This window comes from Coffea eugenioides, chromosome 8, assembly GCF_003713205.1.
Source record: "Coffea eugenioides isolate CCC68of chromosome 8, Ceug_1.0, whole genome shotgun sequence".
Classification (NCBI taxonomy): domain Eukaryota; kingdom Viridiplantae; phylum Streptophyta; class Magnoliopsida; order Gentianales; family Rubiaceae; genus Coffea; species Coffea eugenioides.
In genome coordinates, this window is record NC_040042.1 from 29,257,312 (window position 1) to 29,265,879 (window position 8,568).

An 8,568-nucleotide genomic window follows, 5' to 3' on the forward strand; every position below is an offset into this window, starting at 1 on the left:
TGATAATATGCAGGATATTTTTGTTGTAGAGTATGATGCAAATGTGTATGAGATGGACTTAGAGTGCGGTATAGACTACAATGTATGCTTGAATCATCCAGAAGGAGTGAATTTTGAGTGACTAGGGTTTCGGCTGAAAATTGGGATTTATGTGATGGTTGGCAGTTAGAGGAAGTTATGAGGGCTAATGGACACCCAAGAGGGATGTGATGGTATTGGACAAATCAATTTCTTGGAGCTCGTTCAGAAGAGAGATGAATTTTTAAAATTTGAAAGTGGGCGAAGAGGAAGGATTGCGTCCGAGATAACGGTTTAAAATGAACTGAATGAACGAGAGAACTGCTTTACAATACACATATTTTGAGTGTCGGACGGCCAAACGAAAAGAAGCGTCCGACACCACCGTCCGAAATAAAATATTCTGAAAAAATGACTGGTGGGTGTCAAACCTCCAAAAATAAAGTTAAAAATAACAGTCTAATTGCCAACCAACACAATCTCAAATTTAATTCGTAAACAGGACAAGTAGGGTGGTCTTCTCAGGGAACTGGTAGGCAAATCACACAGAAAAATGGGGGAGAATTTTTAGCAATAGTATCAACTAATTAAAAAGGAATAAAAACTGAAATTCAAAGTTGAGTAAGATAGCGGGAACCAAATTACACAAATAACAATTAATTAAAACAATCTAGTCAAGAAATTAATCTTGGGACCCAAGCACATAACTGATCACAGATACAAGGAACAATTCATATACTCACGAATAAACTGGTTATAGTGGTCAAGCGACGCGCCCAACCACCAATCTTTCCTTAATTTTATGGTAGTCAAGAGACGCTCATAAACTACCCTCTTGTGCCTAGACAACCCCAGAAACGCTCACAGGATTTAATGTAGCCACAGCATTAGGAATTAGAAAGACCCAATTCTAGATGACAAACACACATGCGGATTTGTTTAGGCTAGATTAATTATCCCCACGATCCAAATTAGACCGCTTGCGAGGCGGTGAAATTGTCTCGTTTGCCACTAATCAAGATGCTTAAAGGCAACGCGCCAACATCCCAATTGGCTATCAATTATTTAGACAATCGAATAACAGACCTAATTATCCAATAAATCTAAACATTAATAACTCAGGAAAAAATAGAGAATAATCAAATACCCATGAACATATAAATTAAAAATAAGCAATTAAAACGATCTCACAGTTATGGTGCCCCGGTCCTTGATTTATTCCTCAACAAGATAAACGATCTAGCCTTGCCGCATAGTCATGACAACAAAGCCAATCAAAGTTTTCATGGAGTTTTGTTAATTGAAGAAGGAGTAAAAGATTTTTCGCCGCTCGTCTCCAAACAACGAAGAAAACAAAAGCAGAGAAAAAGTCCAAGTCGAAGATCCATCCCTAGTCTATTGCTGTCTTCTTTTTATTGTTTTCGCCGCCGTTTCCTTTTTGCTAGCCGAAATAATAGGTGGGTTTCTTCAAACAATTTGCTTCCTTTTCCCCCATTGGATTGTTACCAAAAGTCATCTTCCAATTCTATTTCCTAATCCCACGTAAGTTTAAAGTATGGCTCCAAGGAAAGGCGGTGGCCCCAGGAATAGGACCCGCAATCCGGTTTTTTCACGCAATTCTGCGTTGTCTGGCGTGGGCACACCAGAGAAGGCGCAGTCTTCTGGAATTTGCCCTTTTTTATCACTTTTAACACCAATTGCTTATAAGTAACACAAATACCCATTATGAGCAGAAATCCAATACTTTGCATAATAAACTGCCAAAATTAAGACCAAATAACCACAAATAAAATGCATAATTATATCCCTATCAAATTCCCCCACACCAAGACAATGTTTGTCCTCAAGCATTTCAAACTTTAAATACACAATCCAGCGAGCAAACATTTTTGCAGCAGTTGAATTCAAAACAATGGATATTAATCAAAGCAACTATTGCCAATGTATGATTTAGATAACTGTCAAGTACTGATGACAAATTTTACGAGATAACTCTCCAAATAGCTTTTAAAACCAATGACTTTTTCAAATCCAGACTAACTAATCTAAGAATAGAAAATATCCAACCAACATTCTTTAATAACTGGTCCAACTATTAAGCAAAATCTCAACATAAAGACTCATGGATCCGCAGGCAATACAATTATTCACATACTTTCATGCTCGTATACTTTTTTTTTTCATCATTTTCATTTTTTTTCTGTTTCTTTTTCCTTTTTTTTTTCTTGAAGGAAGTGCTTAGTCTTGAGCCATTCAAGTCTTTTGACGCGAACTCCGATATCTCTCCAATGAAGGAGCCCGGTTACTCAACTTTAACTCTTAAAGACCACATACTCATAGTTATCGCTGCTTTTTGACGCGAAAATCGACACTTTAGGTGAAAACCCCCGGTTACTAGTCAATGATAGCCAGCGGAGTATAGCCGAATATTATTCACAAAAAAACACCCAAGTAAAATTAAAACCGTGCAAGCCTACTTCATTTCCTTAACATGGAGAACTAAGATTAATAGTTGAACTAGTTCACACAAAAAATGTCAGAAAAATATTTATAATGCCTAGAAAAGTTAACCAAAAGAAATTGCAAGAGTCACAAAATCTCAAATATTTACCAGAGAGTCATCCTAAAATTTTACCATATTATACTTAACATATTATCATTTAAAACCGTAACAATAGTTAAATTTGAAAATCTAGCCATTGCTTATCAAGGCTAACCACAAAAATCCAAAAGGCATGGTAAATGTTTTTTTTTTTTTTGGCAGAAGGAAAAGCAGTAAGAAGGAAAAGCTAGACTACTCCCCCCACACCTAAAGTCTACATTGTCCTCAATGTAAGAACGAAAAGTTGAAGTCAAGTGAAGGGGGCAAAAAAACTTCCCTGAATGAATAAAAATTGCAGCAAAACACCATGGTAGAGGAGGTGTCAGGGACTGGTAGCGTGGAGCCTCCGACGGTAGTGTGGTGTAGCGTTGCTTCAGATGGAAGCATAAGTCTTCAATCCAAGCCCGTGTCCCCAGAGTTGACTAGAGTTGTTGTAAGGCGTGACCACGCCTTATAAGGCAGAGTCTTCTGCCCAAGCATTTCTACGGTGTTCATGAACATCACTTATAGGGCGTGGGCATGCCTTGTAAATCCAAGTTTTCTGCCCAACACCAAAAAAAACACTTGCAATGAAACAAAACAACCCAAAATCAACGAAAAATGAAAGAGAACTATAACAAAAAATGGAGGCCTTGGGTTGCCTCCCAAGAAACGTCTTTCTTTAACGTCTTTGGCTAGACGACTCCACAGTGAGCAATTAGGCATAGATAGGATCTATCAAGTGTACCTCTTCCAAAGTGCCAATGTCTGAAACATCAACAAACGGTTTTAAACGATGACCATTAACTGTAAAACTCTTATTAGTCTCTAAACTCTGGATTTCAACCACACCATTGGGAAAAATATTGACTACCACATATGGTCCAATCCAACGAGATTTTAACTTACCTGGCATGAATTTCAACCGTGAATTGAACAAGAGTACCTTTTGTCCTGGAGAAAAGTGTTTCGCACGCAATAGGCGGTCATGAAACTACTTGGTACGCTCTTTGTACAAACGTGCATTGTCATATGCTTCAAGACGAATTTCCTCCAACTCCTGGAGTTGGAGTTTTCTCTCTTTGCCATCTCTATCCGCATGCAAATTACATTGCTTGACTGCCCAGAATGCACGATGCTCAATAGCCACAGGTAAATGACACATCTTACCAAACACCAACCTATATGGGGACATTCCAATGGGTGTTTTATACGCCGTTCGATATGACCACAAAGCATCATCCAATCGCAAGCTCCAATCCTTACGGTTGGGGTTAACCGTTTTCTCCAATATGCTCTTGATCTCTCGATTGGAGACTTCAGCTTGCCCATTGGTCTGAGGATGATATGTTGTACTCACACGATGATGCACTCCATATTTTCTCATGAGAGCTGCAATAGTGCGATTGCAGAAATGGGTACCTTGATCACTGATGATGGCTCTCGGCACCCCGAACCTACTAAAAATGTGGGATTTGAGAAATCCTACAACAACTTGAGAATCATTAGTCCGGGTAGCCTTTGCTTCTACCCATTTCGATACATAGTCAACTGCTAACAGAATATACAAAAATTCAAAAGAGTTAGGAAAAGGTCCCATAAAGTTCATACCCCAAACATCAAATACTTCACAAAATAACATAGGCACTTGAGGCATTTCATCCCTATGAGACAAACTTCTAAATTTTTGACATTTTTCACAGCTTTTACAAAATGCATAAGCATCACGAAACAATGTTTCCCAATAAAAGCCACAATCAAGGATTTTTCTAGCAGTTCTCTTAGGTTCAAAATGGCCACCACATGCAAAATTATGACAATGAGCAAGGATAGAAGGAATTTCACTTTCAGGTACACATCTACGAATAATTTGATCAGAGCCTATTTTTCATAGATATGACTCGTCCCAAAAGTAGTATCGAGCATCATGGACTATCTTATCTCTCTTACTCTTACTCATGCCAATAGAAAATTTATGACTGACCAAAAAGTTCACAATATCTGCATACCAAGGTTCCTTACCTTTGAGATAGAAAAGATGTTCATCAAGAAATACCTCAGATATGGGAACTGCTTCATCTTCTCTTATCAATCTACTCAAATGGTCAGCTACTGAATTATCCACCCCTCTCCGATCCTTGATCTCCCAGTCAAATTCTTGCAGTAAGAGCACCCAACGAATGAGTCTTGGCTTGGACTCCTTTTTTGACAGGAGATACTTCAAAGCTGCATGATCAGAGTAAACCGTTACTTTTGACCCCAATAGATATGATCTAAATTTCTCAAAAGTGAAAACAATAGCTAGAAGCTCCTTCTCCGTGGTGGTGTAGTTGCATAGAGCTGGTGTCAATGTTTTTGACGCATAGTATATCACGTGACTACACTTCCCACTCCGCTGTCCAAGCACAGCTCCTACGGCATACTGACTGGCGTCACACATAAGCTCAAAGGATAGCTTCCAATTTGGGGATTGGATGATGGGTGCCGTGGTCAACATACCCTTGAGTGTGTCAAAGGACAATTTGCAATCATCTCCAACGTTGAATGGCACCTCCTTTTGAAGCAGGCGAGACAACAGTTGAGCAATTTTTGAAAATTTTTTTATGAAACGCCTGTAAAAACCTGCATGGCCTAGAAAACTACGAATATCCTTGACATTAATAGGGTAAAGTAGGCTAGTGATCAAATCAATTTTAGCCTTATCTACCTCAATACCCCTTGATGAAACAACATGGCCCAAAACTATGCCTTCCTTAACCATGAAATGACATTTTTCATAATTAAGAACCAAGTTTGTTTCAATGCATCTTTTCAAAACTTTTGTTAAATGGTCTAGGCACTGATCAAAAGAATCACCATATACTGTAAAATCATCCATGAAAATTTCAATGCAATTATCAATCATATCAGAGAAAATACTCATCATGCATCTTTGAAATGTTCCAGGAGCATTACACAAACCAAAAGGCATACGGCGATATGCAAAAGTTCCAAAAGGGCAGGTAAAAGTGGTTTTATGTTGGTCCTCTTGAGCAACAATAATTTGATAATATCCAGAGTAACCATCTAAAAAGCAAAAGAAACACTTACCTGCCAACCTCTCAAGCATTTCATCAATAAATAGGAGTGGAAAGTGGTCTTTCCTAGTTGCGACATTTAACTTCCTAAAGTCAATGCACATTCTTCACCCATTTTGCAATCTCATTGGCACTAACTCATTCTTTTCATTTTTCACCAATGTGATTCCAGTCTTCTTGGGAACAACATGGACTGGACTTACCCACTGGCTGTCAGAGATAGGAAAAATAATTCCTAATTCTAAGAGCTTGAGAATCTCTTTCATCACCACTTCCTTCATTGCGGGATTGAGCTTGCGTTGATGCTCTCTCACGGGTTTTGCGTCCGACTCCAAAAGGATGTGATGCATGCAAATGGATGGATTGATGCCTTTGATGTCTGCTAACGTCCATCCAATTGCTGGTTTAAATTTCCGTAAGACCCGTAAGAGCCTCTCTTCTTGCAACGCAGTTAAATCATTGGCAATGATTACAGGCAAAGTCTTGTTATCTCCCAAGTAAGCATATTTCAAATGCTCGGGCATTTCTTTCAATTCCACATTAGGTGCCTGTTGAACAGAAGGTAGAATTCTTTCATTAGAAGTGGGTAATGGTAGAAAAGAATTTTCAAACCTGCCTAGAAGCGGATGTAGTGAATGTAAGGACATGATAGCTTCTTTGACCTCCTCCTCCTCCATGTCGTCCACTTCCAAATTGGTCTTGCCTTGTTGTAAGACAAAGTCCAACTTGTCCCCCATGAAATTCTGTTCAAAATTCTCTTGCACAATGGTGTTAGTCATGCCAACAAAATTTACAGACTCAGTATTCTCAAGATGCTTCATTGCATCAAAAATATTGAAAGTGACCTTCTCTCCATCAAATTCCACAGATAAAGTTCCTTCATGTACATCTATTTTAGTCCTTGTTGTACTCATGAAGGGTCTACCCAAAAGAATCACTGCTGAATTAGTAGAGTATTCATCATTCATATCAACAATGTAAAAATCCACAGGAAAAATGAATTCATTGACCTTTATTAGAACATCTTCAACTAGGCCCTCAGGGTAGACATTAAACCTATCTGCTAGTTGAATGATTACCCTAGTTTCTTTGAGGGGTCCTAAATTCAAAACTTTAAAAATTGAAAGAGGCATGACATTTATTGAAGCACCTAAGTCAAGCATGTTTTTTTCAATTCTTTGATTGCCAATTATGCATGGTATAGTAAACATACCTGGATCCTTGCATTTCTGGGGCAACTTCCTTTGAAACATCGCTGAGACATTCTCCCCCACCTTCACCTTGTCATCCAGACTCAACTTATTGCGATTAGTGCATAAACCCTTCAAAAATTTAGCATATTTAGGCAATTGCCTAATAGCATCCAGCAGAGGAATATTGATCTCCACTTTCCTGAAGGTGTCCAAAATCTCTTTCTCAGATTCTTCCTTTTTAGCTTTTGTAAACCTGCTAGGAAAAGGAGGAGGAATGTCAACTTTCTTTGAGACTTCAGAGGATTGTTTCTTTTCTTCCTCTTCCATCTTCCTGGGCACTTCTTCTTCTCTGGCGTGGGCACGCCTAGGAGATTGTACCTCCTTGCCACTCCGTAATTGCATTGCACTGGCATTCTCCTTGGGATTAGGAATTATTTGAGATGGTAACTTCCCTCTATTGGTATTTTTTAGGTTGCTCATGGAAGTTGCCAATTGGGACATTTGTGCTTCCAAATTCCTAATGCTAGCACGAGTCTCTTGTTGAAATCTGTGAGACTCCTGTTGAGATCTTTGAGTCTCTTGCTGTAATTGACTCGTGCTTTGGGTCAGTGACTTTACCATATCTTCAAGAGACATGTTTGAACTGGAAGTGGATGGTTGTTGCACTGGTGGCCGTGGTTGGAAATGTTGTTGAAAATCAGGGGGTTTTGGAGCATAACTAAAGTTAGGATGATTTCGCCACCCTGGGTTGTAATTGGGTGCAAAAGGATCATTTCTTCGTGGAGGTGGTCCAGAAAAATTTCTCACTATGTTGGCTTGTTCAGGTGAATCCTCCTGAAGAGTTGGGCACATGTCAGTCATGTGTCCGGGAGTAGCACAGATACCACAAGTCTTCACAGATTGTAATTGCCCCTTTGCCATTTGACGCACCAGAGAGGTAAGCTCAGATAGTTTACCCTCTAAGTCAGAGTGACTCATTTCATTGACCCTTCTTATTGCTCCATCAGCTCTCACTCCAAATTGTTGGGAATTTTCAGCCATGGTGGAGATCAATAACGTGGTTTCGTCTGTGGTCTTTTTAACCAGAGCACCGCCACTGGCTGCATCTAACATGCTCTTATCCATGGGTGATAATCCCTCGTAGAAATATTGTATTAAGAGCTGGTCAGGGATTTGATGATGCGGGCATCTGGCACACAGTTATTTAAAGCGCTCCCAGTACTCATATAGAGTTTCCCCATTCGCCTGCCTAACTCCACATATTTCTTTCCTTATATTGGCGGCTCTAGAGGCAGGAAAAAATTTCTCGAGGAATCTTCTCTTCAAGTCTTCCCACGTAGTGATGGATCCTGATGGCAGGTAAAATAACCAATCTTTAGCCTTATCTGCCAAAGAGAAAGGGAATGCTCTCAACTTGATGTGGTCCTCAGTGACTCCTTGAGGTTTCATTGTGGAGCACACCACATGAAATTCTTTCAAGTGTTTATATGGGTCTTCACCTGCAATACCACGAAAAGTCGGAAGTAAGTGAATAAGACCAGATTTAAGCTCAAATGCCTCTTCCGTGTTATGAAATGTAATGCATAATGGCTGTTGGTTCACGTTAGGGGTTGCCAACTCCCTCAAAGTTTGCGGGGTTGTCATTGCTACTCGGAGAATATGCACTTCTTTTTCTTCAGATTCACTTGATGAATCACTG

General features: G+C 39.4%; 1 non-coding gene across 1 annotated transcript; it reads left to right on the forward strand.

Annotated features, from left to right (window-relative positions):
- The first annotated feature begins 8,040 nt into the window (after window positions 1-8,040).
- LOC113781798 lies at window positions 8,041-8,147 on the forward strand. The gene has a single exon (XR_003469703.1). It is a non-coding gene; the product is annotated as a small nucleolar RNA R71 (small nucleolar RNA).
- The last annotated feature ends 421 nt before the right edge of the window (window positions 8,148-8,568 follow it).